Source organism: Pan paniscus, chromosome 19, assembly GCF_029289425.2.
Source record: "Pan paniscus chromosome 19, NHGRI_mPanPan1-v2.0_pri, whole genome shotgun sequence".
Lineage (NCBI taxonomy): Eukaryota > Metazoa > Chordata > Mammalia > Primates > Hominidae > Pan > Pan paniscus.
Window position 1 is genome coordinate 85852865 of NC_073268.2, and position 16030 is coordinate 85868894.

The 16030-nt window shown below is 36.1% G+C and overlaps 1 long non-coding RNA gene across 1 annotated transcript in view; it reads left to right on the forward strand.

Annotated features, from left to right (window-relative positions):
* The window catches only part of LOC130540940 (uncharacterized), a 308776-nt gene that overhangs the window by 236813 nt on the left and 55933 nt on the right, over positions 1-16030 (forward strand). Inside the window, exon 4 of the long non-coding RNA XR_008954979.2 lies at positions 15710-15756. This is a non-coding gene — a long non-coding RNA (uncharacterized LOC130540940). The remainder of the gene's footprint in view (positions 1-15709; positions 15757-16030) is intronic.

Here is a 16030-nt window from a genome sequence, read left to right on the forward strand (position 1 = left end):
TCACTGCAAATAGTTTCTTTATGCCTGTTTGCAGTCTCCCACCTTTAGCAATCAGAAGTTTAATTTACATAACTTTAGATTAGTTTTGCCTATTCTAAGGTTATATAATAGAATCATATAGTATGTACTCTTTTGCTTCTGTCTTCTTTTGCTCAGCATATTTCTGAGATTCATTCCTGTACAAGATACATGCACATAACAGTAGCTTGTTCCTTTTTTCCTGCTGACTAGTATTCCATGTCATGAATATCCACAATTTGCCATCTATTCCCTTGAGGTGGAACATTTTGACTGTTTGTAGACTTTTGACTATTATGTTTAAATCTGCTATAAACACTGAATTACAATTCTTTGTGTAGACATAGGTTTCTATTTCTCTAGGATTAAAATTACCAAGTCACATGGTAAATGTATAGATGTACATCTTTACAGGAACTTGTCAAACTGCTTTCCAAAGTGATTTTATCATTTTTCCCACTAGCAATATAGTAGAGTTTGGATGGCTCCATACCCTTGCCAACACTCAGGACTCTCAGTTTAGCCATTACATATGTGTGAAGTGTCACTGTTGGTTTGTGTTTTCCTGATAGCTAATGATATTGAACATATGCTTATTGGCTATTCCTTTATTTTGTTTTGTGAAATGTCTGTTCAAATCTTTGACCTATTTTTTAATGAGCCATTTGTAATATTTGACTATGTATATATAAATATATGCATTCTGGATACAAATCTTCTAAAGATTATCTAGTCTCTGTATTCCACCTCTCTGTTGATATATTGAAAATTATTCTAGTCTCTAAATTGCCATTTATTTTCTTCACAGTGTCTTTTCAAGAGCAGAAATTCTACATTTTGATGAAGTCTAATTGATACATATTGTTTTCCTTTCATTGTTCATTCATTTTATGCCCTAGCTAAGAAATCTTTGCTTATTCTGAGTCTGCAGATTTTTCTGTATATTTGGTCCTTGAATTTTTTAATACTATTCCACATGCTTTATATTATTACTTTATGTAGAGTTGGGTATAGGCTTAATTTAGTCCTCCTCTGAAACATAGTCTTTCATGAATGTCCACTGAATGCCCTAGTGATCAACAAGTTTCCTTTACACTGATTGGTTAGAACAGATATAACTCCTACTTGTTAAGCTCCAGAAATAATTGTTCTTTTCCAACTGCTTGTTTTTTATCCAATCTCAGAGTCTCACCCTATGCACGTGCAGGTTAGAGTTCAGCCAAAGGCTTAAGAAGACTCTTACGAAGATTTCTGGAGGTATTTTCCTAAATAGTTTTCTCAGGTACGTAGCTCCACAAATTCTAGCTGCTTTTGCTTTCCTGAGTTCCGAGATCAATCTCTCTCTCTCTCTCACTCTCTCTCTCCCTCTCTCCCTCCCTCCCTCCCTGCCTGCCTCTCTCCCTCCATCCCTCTCCTTTTCCCTCCCTTCCCTCTCATCATTTCTCTCCAGCTTATGGAGAATGTCATGCCCTTTCTGGGTATCTGAGCTATGTGCTGGTTTTCAGTAAAGCCGTCAAGATAGAAAGCCAGGATGATCAGAGAAATCATTTCATTTGTTTCTCTTCTCTTGAAGACCACAGTCCTTCCCAGCCAGCTGCCAAATGTTTGAAAGCCATTTTACAAATACATTTTTTCTACATTCTAGTTTTCTGTGATGGGAAGATCAATCTGGTGCCAGTTATTCCTTCATGGTGAAAACAGAAATGTAACATACAGCTTTAAAATGGACTTCCTTTGTTATATTGATTTATTTTAATATATTCTTCTTTCTTTTTTAAGGCAAATTTGAAGTGAAGGAAATAATTTGTCTTAATTAAAATATTTAAAACAGACCGCATATGTAAATATATATATATATATATAGAGAGAGAGAGAGAGAGAGAGTGTGTGTGTGTGTGAGAGAGAGAGAGAGTGTGTATGTGTGTGTGAGAGAGAGAGAGAGTGTGTGTGTGTGTGTGTGAGAGAGAGAGAGAGAGAGAGAGAGAGAGACAGAGTTGTTGCCTAGGCTGGAGTGCAGTGGCACGATCTTCGCTCACTGCTGCCTTGACTTCCCAGGCTCAAGAGATTCTCCCATCTCAGCCTCTTGTGTAGTTGGGATTACAGGTGTGCGCCACCATGCCTGGCTATTTTTTTGCATCTTTTGTAAAGACGAGGTTTCACCATGTTGCCCAGGCTAGTCTCAAACTCCTGGGCTCAAGGAATCTGCCTGCCTCAGGCTCCCAAAGTGCTGGGATTACAGGCATGAGCCACTGCGCCCAGCTGAAAGCATTTTAAACATGCATTAACTACTTAGTAGCTGGTCCTGTCTTCTAGCTAATAACATTTTAATTTTTTTATAATGGCATAAGAATAAAAGTTTTTTATACCCTTCATATGATTATTTTTTATTGAGGATATAGCATCCTAGAGTATAGGTGATTTGGCAGAGGTTATGAAATTACACTTAATTCCATGAATGTATTAATATCTAAGAGTCATTGTGTATTTCCTAACTGCTTTATTTTTTCTCATTGTATTTTCCCAACAACTCTATAAGGTGGACTCTATAACTTGCCCCATTTTATAGATGAGGAAACAGGCTTAGTGAAATTTTTTAAATGGTCCAGTTCATACCACTAGAAAGGGCAAAGCCTGGAGTTTTACATGTCTAGTCTGATCCCAGAGCCTGATTTCTTAACCATTATAATAACTTGTTTTCTTATTGAATGACCACTATGCACCTGGCCCTAGGTAAAGAGAAATAAAATTTTATTTGTTTTCTATCATCAATGAGCTAACAAATTGGAGACGGGGAGACAGATGTACGAACAAAGTACCGTAAACATGAGAAGTGCTGAAGTAGAGTATGTGTGTGAACGAGGCTAATAGAGTGTGGGAAATGAGCAATCTTTTGGAGAAGAGGAGCAGGATGTACAAAGATATCAAAATGAGCGAGGAATAAAATGAAGCATGAGGTGGCTGGGGGGTTGAAAGGTAAACTACTGAATATCTCTGCCAATGGAAAACCTCTAGGAAGCCTTGTTATAAATGAATAGGACAGGGTTTCAGCTGTTAAAAGCATCCCATCTACTAAGGAAGAGACGAAGTACACAAGTAGGCACACAAAAAATATTTTTTACCACTGGGAAAATAAACTGGTGTGAGAGTCTAGGAGAACAAATATTCATCCAGTTTAGGGAATTGCATAAAAATCTCTCGGGGAGGTTGCCCCAAAATTGGGCACAGAAGCAGCATCTGGCCCATTACACACAAAAACACTGGGACCCCTAGTTTCCCTTTGAAATCCATGAACTGTTTTGTATTATGATCTATGGAAAATAAAGTGCTTGCCTTTATCATATTTGGTTTGAGGGGATCTGACATTTTGCCTTGTGAAACGTCCAAAGCTGAATGTGTTATGTTTCCTAAACTCTTTGCAAAGTGATCAGTGTTATGTAAGTTGAGAATTTTGAATCACTTACAACAACTTGAAAATTGTTCCTCATATTTGTTAAAAGAGCCCGTTCCTAGACATCATGTTTATTTCTCCAGTAGTGTCACTAGTTTTTTTAAAATTAAGAACTTAAAAACCTTCAGCCATGTTTTTGTAGACATTACACAATGTGTTTCTCGAGCACATGCAAAATAATGACACAGGGAACTCATTTAGCTTAGAGGGGAAAAACAGCAGGTCAATTTAAAAGTTAGTTAACAAATATTATGATTTGTTATTTAACAGTTGGCTTCATCTGGTATTTGAACAGTTTCTCAAATGCAAGTGTGTGGGGGGTATTAAGATTTATTTGTGTAATATGCAAACAGCTTTGGTTGAAGTGTGACTGGCATATTTAACCAAATCAAAAATGAGAAGACCATACATCCTGGAGATTGATATTTTGGGAAATATTTACAAACATACAAAAAATAGTGTTAATTTTCCAGAATTTTCTGAATATTTCTGCATGTAATTTTTTAAAATGAAGAACATTCAGAATAATTACTCAGATATTCTTTTTCTTGTGATTCAGCATGAGCCATATCATTGTTGTAATATTTCAGTATACTGTCTAACTCTGTTGAGGCTGAAATCTCACTGGGCCAGTGTTAACCTCTCTCTCCTCCCATAGTATTTTGGTCAGTTAATTTGTCTGTGGACATATTTTTCCATGCATCTCATTTTTACCTTTCTCCTATCAAGTGTATGGATTTTCAGATTCTTATCTTTTAGAAGGATGAGCTGCTCAATCTGTGGTCTGTGATGGAAGGCAGGTAGGGTGAGTTCATGAGGTGAATTCAACACCTTCAGATTTCAGAATAAATTTTTATGCATCTGCAGAATTTAAGATTAGTAGAGCTTCTGGAAATAATGAAGGTACTCAGATATACTGAGATTGTTGTTGAATTCATCACTTTATAAGCATTTCCATCCATGTGCATTTGTATATCTTTGTTAGAGATATCTTTAATTCTCTATTTTGTGATTATGTGTAAAGACATTTAGCGATACATCTTATGGCACAGCATAGCAAATAATGAATGGGATAGGATCGTTTCTTTAGAGACGTTATCTTTACTCTTTGGGAACCATGGTGAACCAAGGGTTCCATTAGTGTCTTAGGAGGTACAGTCACAGCTTTCTTGATAGGAGGTCAATTGCAATTGAAGACAAATGATTAGAGCTGTTCTCTCTGAAGTAAACAGAAAACACTGATGTTGATATTATCCAATAACTGAAAAGAAAACTTGGAAAAGACTGAAGGAGTATGTCTTCATGGCCCTTCAGGGAAGAAGGTATCCTAACTAACTGGTAGAACCTCTGGTTGCGTGAGCGGGGCTATTTCTGTAGATTTCTTCCCAGTTCTTACTCACCAGGCAGCTTGATCTTCATGTCATTTCTGGAGTAAATTTCTCTACTAAGAAGAGAATGTGTTGAATAGCCAACATGAATATCAGTCTGTTTGGCAGTCAGAGCCTCATAAATTACTCTGTTGGTTCTTTGACACAAATCAGTCTCATGTGAGTTTGAGTTGCATAAGCTGGTTTTTTTTTTTTTTTCTGTTGCTGTTGTTGTGCCTAGTTACCACTGACAAAGCCGATCATTAAATATCATCTTAATACACATATAACCCCAAAGACAAAACTCTGGAGTAAAGAAGAAAAACAAACATTTTTGCTAAATACCTACCCATCTACCCTACCCCGATTATAAAAGCAACATGTGCTTTTATACACAATTACAAAAGCCATTGAATAAACAATTGTAACTTATTGTATAAACCATTGTAGACATTGCAAAACATTGTACACAGATTTATATGTCTTTCTGTCTACTCTTTTTAAAAGCATAAGTTACATGGTTAAAATTGTAGGAATATAGCTTACAATTATTGAATGTTTATGGTATACTAGATACTGTTTAAGTACTTTATGTGCATTAAATCATTTTAATCCCCTGAACAATACATGAGGTTGGTAGCATTATTATCCCATTTTGCAGGTGGGTATATTTAGGCATAGAGATTTTAAAATAACCTGCCTAGTGTGACAAAGTAAGTAGTGAAGCTCTGATTTAAACTGAGATAGTCTAACTTTATAGTACAAGTTCTTAACCATCATTTTGCTATTATATTTTATCTATAATCTGTGTCCTGCTATTTTCAGTTCACACAAGTCAACACACTCTCTACATAATTCTAAAACTTTGAAAGCCTTCTTGACCATCAACCAATCTCCCATGACTACATGACCCTCAACTTGACTTTGCCCTGAGAAGACTCAAATTTGAATTTTCTCTAAGTAATAAAATACTTTTCTCCCTTTGGTAGCAAAGCTGGGTTCTTTAAGAATCACATGTAGAATCAGATAACAAGACCTAAATGCTATTTTATATCTCCTTAATAATCCTAAATAGAATATGTATTATATTAGGTATTTGAAATTTTACTTGAGAAATAAAATCACAAACATTATCTAACATTATTGCCTTGATTGAGGATTAGCTCAGATTGTCCCAAGGCAAAAATGACAAATGAAAGGGATCTAAAGAAAAGATCATGATACTGTGACTTGTTCTTCTTCAAAAAGTGCTATTCAGAATACGAACTAATTGGCTATATACAATGTGCAAATAGTTCTGCTCGCTAATATATTTCTGCCTACTGCAATTTTAGTCACTTCTTTAGTTCAGTTCCCTGTCCAAAAGTGGCGGTCAAATGAATTTTGGGGTGAGGGCTTGGCTTTCTCTTTCAAGTGGTGATCCTAGGAGGTTTACCTTTGTCTGTGACTTTTGTATCCTTTTTCTCAAAGGCTATACTTCTTTGAGTACAAAAATTGAAAATAAATTAAACAAGAATGCAAAGTTTTTAACCAAGTTTATAAATCTGGAAATGCGATGCTTTATAAAAAGTACTAACTTTTTATTTGTTTTCTTTGTTTTTTGTTTATGTGTTTGCTTTAACTTTTTTTTTTTTTAACTGCCTATTTAATGAACACTTAGAAAGAAAGCAAGGATCTTTAGGGGCTGCTAAGGGTTTACTAACATCCAATCTTTTGAAACCTGACACATTTTTGCCCTTCCTCCTTTTTTCTTCCTTCCTGCCCTCCCTCTCCTTCCTTCCTTCCTTCCCATTTTCTTTTCTTTCAAGTAATACTATATTGATAGATGGAACAAATGCTTTAAATCTTATTTATACAAATATTTTAGTAAAGATCCTCATGGATATTTCTGTAGGCCAGGTAAAGTAATGTGCATGAAATAATTATATGGTGGGAAAAAACATGACCGTCTACATTGCCTCGTTCCAAGAAAAAGAGTAGGGAAGATAATCAGCCCAAAATAAGTTTTCTTAATGAACCACTTTCAGCTTTTTTTAGCGGGGTGGGTGGGTGAGAAGACAGTCTCAATATCCTTAATAGCATTACAAACGGCTATTAACTTACACAGGATCAGAAAGTTAATAGCATAGTAATAATTTATAATAATTTAGTAATAATCCTGGAGGTTTTAGATAACTGTAAGGAACTTATGAATAGTATTTTAATATGGTAAATTTAAAAACAGCTAACACTAAACAGCTTGGATGGAAGTTTACTAGTCTAGAAGTAGGCAGATAACAGAATATTTGTACCCCCTATCAGAAAGATCACATCTTTAATTTTGTGTTTAATTCTAATGCTGCATTTTTAGAAATACATTGACTTTAAATTGAACCACATACAGAAAAGGGCTAGCAGGTGGTGATGACTGAACATTATTTATAGTTTAAAAAAATAGAGACAGATGATGGACAGTTGAAAAATTCAAAGGCTGAGGAATCTAATCATAATTATCTCAAACACTTAAAGTAATCTATGGAAAAAGAATTAGATTCATCAATGTAACATTATAAAGAAGTAATACTAGGATTAATAACTAGAAGATATGAGGAGTCATGTTTTGTCTTAATGGAAGGAAAAACTAAGAAATGAAGCATTCCCCCAAATAGAGTTTCTTACACACACACACACAAATCTGTAGTGTTTGTGTTCAAGAAGAAGCTGGGTCACTATCTGTCAGAAACATTTTTAAGTAATCCTTAAGGAAAAAATGTTGAACTAGAGAGTCTCTGAAGTTGCCTCCAACACAAAACATTCCTTTTTTTTTTTTTTTTTTGAGACGGAATTTGACTCTGTCACCCAGGCTGGAGTGCAATGGCACATTCTCGGCTCACTATAACCTCCGCCTCCCAGGTTCAAGCAATTCTCCTGCCTCAGCCTCCCGAGTAGCTGGGATTACAGGTGCACACCACCATGCCTGACTAATTTTTGTATTTTTAGTGGAGACTGGGTTTCACCGTGTTGGCTAGGCCAGTCTCGAACTCCTGACCTCAAGTGATCCACCCACCTTGGCCTCCCAAAGTGCTGGGATTACAGACATGAGCCACTGCACCCAGCCAAAATGTTCTTAATTCCATGAATCATAAAATTATTTCTTCTGGATTGTTAGATCTATTAAAATGTATGGTTCTTTTATTTTTCAAGTAAATTATTATATTGTATAATCTACCAATCGGACTAGCCTGACAGTAAATTAAACAAGAATTGTATTGAAGAAGACACAAATAAATGAAAAGATATCCCATGTTCATGGATTGGAATAATTAATATTGTTATAATGTTCATACTATCCAAAGTTATCTTTAATGTTGTTAAAATGTCCATACTGCCCAAAGCAATCTACAGATTCAATGCAATCCCTATCAAAATACCAGTGACATTCTTCACAGAAATAGAAAAAGAACAATCCTACAATTCATATGCAGCAACAAAAGACCCTGAATAGCCAAAGCAATCTTGAGCAAAAAGAGCAAAGCTGGAGGCATCATACCACCTGAGTTCAAAATATACTACAAAGCTATAATAATCAAAACAGTCTGATACCGACATAAAAAACACACATAGACCAATGGAACAGAATAGAGAGCCCTAAAATAAATGTACACATTTATGCTCAATTGATTTTTGACAAAGGTGCCAAGAACACACAATGAGGAAACAGCAGTCTCTTCAATAAACAGTGCTGGAAAAACTGTATATCCTCATGCAGAATAATGAAATTGATCCCTAACATCATAAATCTCACTACTAAATATATATCCAAAGAAAATGAAATTCATATTTTGAAGAGATATCAGCACGCCCATGTTCATTGCAGCATTATTCACAATAGCCAAGATATGGAATCAGCCTAAGTGTACATCAGTGGATGAAGGGATAAAGAAAATGTGACACATATACACAATGAAATAGTGTGAAGCCCTATAAAAGAAGGAAATTCTGTCATTTGTGACTGTATTGGTGAAACTGGAGGACGTTGTGTTAAATGAAATAAGCCAGGCACAGAAAGACAAACACCACATGATTTCATTTATATTTGAAATCTGAAAGTGTTAAACTCACAGAGTTAGAGAAAATAATGGTGGTTATTATCAGTGGTTGGGGTCGGGGGTTGGAAAGATGTTGGCCAAATGATACAAAATTTCATTTAGAAGGAATAAGTTCAAGAAATCTATTGTACAACATGGTGACTATAGTTAATAATATTGTATTGTATTTTGAAAATGGCTGAGTAGATTTTTAATGTTCTCACTACAAAAAATATATGAGATGATACATATGTTAATTAGCTTAGTTGAGCCATTCAACAATGTATGCATATTTCAGAACATCATGTTGTACCCAATAAATATATACAAGTTTTTCCAATTAGAAAATTTAAATTACACTTTAAGGAAATATGGATGGTATATTCTTGCCAGAACAAGTAACTTTTAAGAAAATTTAGCCTTCTTTTTCTGATGTGCAAGATCTAAATGACTAGATTTCTTTGAATGATATTGATTGGTTCAAATATAATATTGAATATTACTTTTATTTCCATTTTGGTTTCAGTTATATTTTTTAACCTGGAGTGCTCAATTTGTAAATTCTGCATTCCTCCTGGTGCCTACTTATTAACAGACATTGTTAACTGCATTACATCCGTTTTTCTATTAAGTGTTTTTTCAGTTGTGTCTGTGTGTTTGCAAACATCTAGATTAAAAAAATAGATGTTTCTAAGTGTCTCAAAATGTTAAATAAGGTGACTTTTAAGTTTTTCATTCTGATGTTACAGTTCTTGGAACAAAGCTCAAAAGCTATATTCAGGTAAGATATGAGTATACATATACACGATTTAACAGTAACATTTATTTGAATTAGTAGTCATTTATGGCAGCTATTAACTTTCTATGTGACTAGTAGAAAAGTAAGATCTTTTTTTATCAATGTAGTTTATTATTATAGAAAAAATTATTCACATTTCATATAAGCACTAGGATTTCTACTATACACAATATTTGTATTCCTGAAAAATTAAAAAAAAAACTTTTTTGTGCAAAATTATATGGTAAAAATAACAAGACTCTTGGGGGAAATAGAGCTGGGGAGACCACACACAACTTATGCAATTTTATAACCAGAACACTCACAAAAATGAATATTGGTACCTTGGACACTGGCAGGCAGCAACTCAGCATGCCTGGAGCTGCTTCACAGGATATTAAAAATGCACAGAGTAAGTAAAATGGAAACACAGGCAGTGAGGCAACGCAAATGGAAGAGGAGCTCTGATCAGCTGGGCTGCTTAAAGGTGAGAACAGGAGGAAATGCAACTGCCAAGGTCAGTGTGTGTGTTTTTCTGGAAGGAGGCCCTGAATGAAGGGTTCATTTTTAATTTTTTTAAAAATGGAGCTTTCTGTTGGGAGGCCAAGGCGGGTGGATCACGAGGTCAGGAGATCGAGACCATCCTGGCCAACATGGTGAAACCCCGTCTCTACTAAAAATACAACAAATTAGCCAGGCGTGGTGGTGGGTGCCTGTAGTCCCAGCTACTCAGGAGGCTGAGGCAGGAGAATGGCATGAACACGGGAGGCGGAGCTTGCAGTGAGGTGAGATCGCACCACTGTACTCCAGCCTGGGTGACAGCGAGACTCCGTCTCAAAAAAAAAAAAAAAAAAGAAAAAAAAGAAAATAATAATAATAATAGAGCTTTCTGAAAGTGTTTCTACCTCTTCTATAGATGAGCTGAGGGAATTTTTTCCTTTCTGCTAAAGTTTATGATTCTCATTTCACTATTTCTTTCTCCTATTGCCTAACAAAACTGCATCTGAACCAGTACAACCTCCACATGGTGAGCTAATTGATGTTATAGAAACTTGTGTTTTGACACAGTGTTTCTGAAGCTTTTGAATATACAAGAATTGCCTGAAAGGCTTTTAAAGAACAGATTTCCAGGTCCCATTTCTGACAAACTTCCAGAGGAGGCAGATACCACTGGTGGCACAGGTCACCTTTTAAGTGGCGAGGCTGTTACAGTGCAGATGTGTAATATTCTCTCTTCCTTCGCTGGTGAATTTCAACATTGATGGAAATTGTATTGGATACTGGATCCATACTTTCAGAAAATGAAGTGAGAACATCTCACCAATACGTTTTTGGTGAAGTTTTTACTGCTTCCATATGATTCAGCCTTCCACGCAGTTCAGAAGAGTGACAGACACTGATTCACAATGATGCAGAATTATCAACGTTACTTCAATAGGGTTATCCTTTGTAAATTTAATTAATTATTAGGTATATGAGAAAACAACAATTTGAAGAAATAGGCATACATACTCAGATATTCCTACTACCTACTACCAAATCAAACATTTTCTACATAGACACCAAAGCTTTCAGGGAAACATACCTGGTTTTAGAAAGCCCAACTTAGTTTGGGTGCCAAATATGTTTGCTTGCCTGGTTTTATTTTCCTAGAATTGTGAAAGAATTACTTCTGATAGAAAGAAGTTTTCATTATGGTTTTCAGAGACAGACTTTAAAGAATAGCTCATACTGTTTCTGTTACATACATTTTATCTTACAAAAACTGCTGCATGTACCAGATGATTTTGTCTGTCTGGGTTTCCATTGTCTAGTTTGGAAATGAAGAGGTTGGGTGGATGATTGCTCAAATCTATTTCAATTACAATATCTATGGGTCTGAAATCTGTAAGATGGCTTAGCATGTATCATTCAACAACACAGGCCAATGGCTTTTATTTCTCAAACAATTTTCTGGAAAAATTAAATGAATAACTTTTTTCATCTTCTCAGGCTCTCTCTCCTTTCCATGCACTGTCAATGCTACTGAAGAAAAGGATGTTTTTAATGGTTATGAAGGATTTTTAAAAGAGAATAATAAGGATTTGTAATACTCAGTGCATTATCCTTAAGAAATGTAATACCTAATTAAAAAGACAAGAAATATAGAAGATTTAAGGTTAATACACAACAGCAGGGGGCTATGTTTCAAACTGAGTAGTAGAGACAAATAGCAAATAGAAGAGAGGCCTCTGGAGTACAATAGGCACCTCTTCAATACAGAACACATTCATTCATTCATCCAATAATTGTTTATTGATTTACTGTTTGGTGGCAGGCACTCTGCTAGATGTTAAAATACAATGTTGAGGGGCTGGCAGTGAGCCTATGGAAGAGACAGAGAAAGAGTGTGTGACTACATGGGTAGAAAGAAAACCAAGAGTGTTTGATGTAGCAGTGGAGGGAAGACAGCTATTAGAAAAGGAAGGAAACGTTAACAATGTCAAAATGCTCATCAGAGATCAAGTAAGATAAAAACTGATAAACATGCGTTAGGTATTGTGACATGGATGTTACCAGCAAACTTATCAAAAGTTGTCTCCATAAAGTGATAAGAATTGGAGCCAGACAGGAATTTGCTTCAGAGGAGTGTTAGAGGAAGAAATGGTGTTGGTGATTATACATATCTCTTTTGAGTAAGCTGGCCATAAATGACGGAAGAGAAAGAACAGTAGTTCAAGGGAGATGTGTAGTTATAGGCATTGAGCATGACTTCTTTCTATGGGAAGAATACAGCTGAGATGAAGATCTTGATTACATAAGAGAAAAAGATAATAGATGGTCTAGTATAGTGCTTTGAAACTTTCTTACGCATGTGAATCAGCTGAGGATCTTGTTTAAAATTTCTATCCTGATTTAGTAGATCTGAGATAAGACCCAAGATTCTTCATTTCTGTTGAGTTCCTAGGTGATACCGATGTTGTTCGTCTTTAGGTGACATTTCCAGTACCAAGAGTGTAGTAGAATTGCTGAGCAAGGTTATGGGTCCGTTTAAATTGGGTGACCATATATTTTTAATGGATTATATTTGCCCCATCATGCAGTATTTTTCCTAACATCTCTTTGTTGCTTGGCAGTAGGCAAAAATAAAACAGAAAGTAGGAGTTGAAGCTGTATATAGAAGAAACTGAATAAAGGGATGGATGGATTTGGAAATGCAGGTGGTCCAGGGTACTGGAGGTCCTGATGAAGTTGAAAAGCTGTCATAGTGGAAGTGACTGAAAAGCAAGTTGGGAGAAAAGGAACTCATGAATGAGGATTTTGAAAGTGAAAGAATTTGAGATGATGACAAGATCCAAGATGCAGCCCTGAAAGTATATGTCTGAAATAGCAGGGAATGGCAAGAGCCTTATTGTCATTTAACACCCAAGAAGAGGGCTTATGAGGATGGGTCAATTCCAGGGCACTCATGGTCAAATGCTGGGTGGTGGAAATTATAATGAGAAAAGAAGTTTAAGCTCTAAGGTCATGTGGGTACTGACCTTTTGATCTCCTTGGAGTTTCTCTTAGAATTAACTTGTTTATGTAACAAGTATTTATTGAGCACCTACTATAAGCTAGGCACTTGTCTTAGTCTGTTTTATGTTGCTATAAGAGAATACCCAAGGCTAAGTAATCTATAAAGAAAGGAGGTTTATTTAGCTTATGAATCTGCAGGCTGCAATAGTTCAAGAGCATAGCACCACATCTGGCCAGCTTCTGGGGAAGGGCACATGTTGGGTCAAAACACGATGTGGAAGCAGGAAAGTGGGCAGGTGTGCAAAGAGATCACTGATAGAGGAAGCAAAAGTTCTGGAAGCTGAACTCACTTTTATAACAACTCTCTCTCCATTAAGTAATCCAGATGCATGAGAGTGAGAACTCATTTGCTCCCATAGGAGGATATTAATTTATTCATGAGTGATCCATCCTAATGACCCAAACACCTCCAATTAGGCCCTACCTCCCAACACCTCCACACTGGGGATCAAATTTCAACATGAATTTTGGAGGGGAAAACTCAAACCATAGCAACGCTGTTCTAGATACTGTAGGTACCCTACTGAACAAAACAAACAGTGCTTGCATTCTGGTGGATTCATGCCTCCAAAGTCCTGATTTCTGTGTGGATGGTGTTTTTAAAAGAGGCCGGGTGTGGTGGCTCATGCTTGTAATCCCAGCACTTTGAGAGGCCGAGGCGGGTGGATCACAAGGTCAGGAGTTCGAGACTAGCCTGACCAACATGGTGAAACTCCGTCTCTACTGAAAATACAAAAAATTAGCCAGGTGTTGTGGCGGGCGCCTATAATCCCAGCTACTCAGGAGGCTGAGGCAGAAGAATTGCTTGAACCCAGGAGGCGGAGGTTGCAGTGAGCCGAGATGGCATCACTGCACTCCAGCCAGGGCGACAGAGCAAGACTCTGCCTCAAAAAAAAAAAAAAAAAATCACAAACTTGCTGTCCCCAGTGCTCCTCACCAAATTGAAACAATTTACCCGGGATGAGAAGATAACTTTCATCATTGAATTTTTCTTGTTATGAAACTTTGAGTTTAACTTTATTCATCACTGGAGCAAAGAAAATTAGTTTGTGGGAAAAAGAGCAAAGAAAGTCACTTGACCAGCTTTGAAGAAGGCTTCTTTTGTTGATGCAGTCCAAAACCAAAGGAACCCTTTTATCTGATATTACTGAGAGTTACCTGAAGATGTGGGATGGGGACTTGTATACAATGTTAGGCTTGAAAATAACAAAAGGTAGCAACTCAAGATCAGAGATTACATGATTTTTGAGAATGTAGGACTAAGAGCATTGCCTATCAATGGATGGGTAACATAAAAGAAGAAAAGTCAACAACTGTATCACTATTGACTTTGTCTACCTGTTATTAATCTTTTCTTACTCTAAGTGAATATCATAAGACAAACTAATAATATAAATGAATTCATCATATTTTGACTTAATTTTCAGCAGTATATGCTGCATAGAAAAATCATGTATATGGCATCTCATAACCTGGGTTTGCTCCCTTATTGTACCATTGCTCAATTGTGTTCTCTATTGCTTCTACCTGTAGAATGATTTCTATTCTGACTTTGTTTGCATTTCCCTAAAATCTCCCCCTGACATGTTATTAGTAAAAGCTGTTCACCTCACTGGACAGGGCCACAGATCAGTTACATAAAACTAAGGAAAAATTTCTCTTTTCTTTTGATAAATGCATATTAGGTTTTGGCATTAAGTCTGGGCCCCAAAACGTAATGAAAAGCCCAGCCATTTCATTTGAGTTTTGATGAATAGAAGACATGCTCTTTACCTTTGAAATCTGACTACAGAATCATACTACACTCCAAAACATTCATATTCCTCCAAAATTTCTCGGAACTTTTTGCACAAAGCCTCCTCCTTTCTTTCCTGGATCGTTTCTGAGACTTTGATCCTTTGCTATTTGGTTTGTCCTTATCAGTGAGAGCATTGGTACTAACGTGAATGGTGAAAATGAGATCAGCACCGTACAGGTAGAATTGAAATATTATGATAAATTATGAGATAGAGGAAGCCAGTTTAGGAAAACAGATTTTCCAAGCTTAAAACTCACTCCAGCCTTATGAGATAATAAATTTAGGAGTGTTCCTCAACCTTCTTTTGAATTTGTGTAAGCTGATGATAAACCACAATATTTCTGTTGCAAGGGAAAAGGACCACAAAACATCTTTGGCCACCAAAGAGCTCAGCTCTTACAAAATATTTTGATGAGCTAAGTGTAAATGAATCAGAAAACATACGGGTTGAATTTCCACCATTATACTCATGGGAAGATAGGAGGCCCTTTTGTCTTTTCCTTTTTCTTTTTAAATGAGAACAAGAATGCAGTTGACAAACATGGTTTAGGTTTTCTGAATCAAATATTTTGAAACCAGTTCAAGAGATTTTTTTGAATCTGAATGAACAAAAGGTTGTTTGCCCATTTCTCATTTTATCATTTGTTTTGGTTTTCTTGGCCTTTATTTGTCCAGGTGCCCAAAGGAGAGAGAGAATAAACTTGAACATTCTGACTTTAAAGGTAAGCATCTATTAATGGCAAAAACCTCCATTACTTTTGCACCAACCTAATATTTTTGGAACTTCCTTAATAAAATTCAGCTGTTGCAGAGGTAGCTATATATTTATCTCAAGAGGAAAATTTTTTCACTGAAAATGCCATCAGCATTTCCATTTTAATGACATTAGATGGCCAGATAGGTTTGACAGAAAATTGCCTTTAGGGCTGTCTTTGGGCCAAAGTTTGGCTTTTTAAAAATTGCTCATCATCTTTCACTTTTAGCCTTTCTTCATTG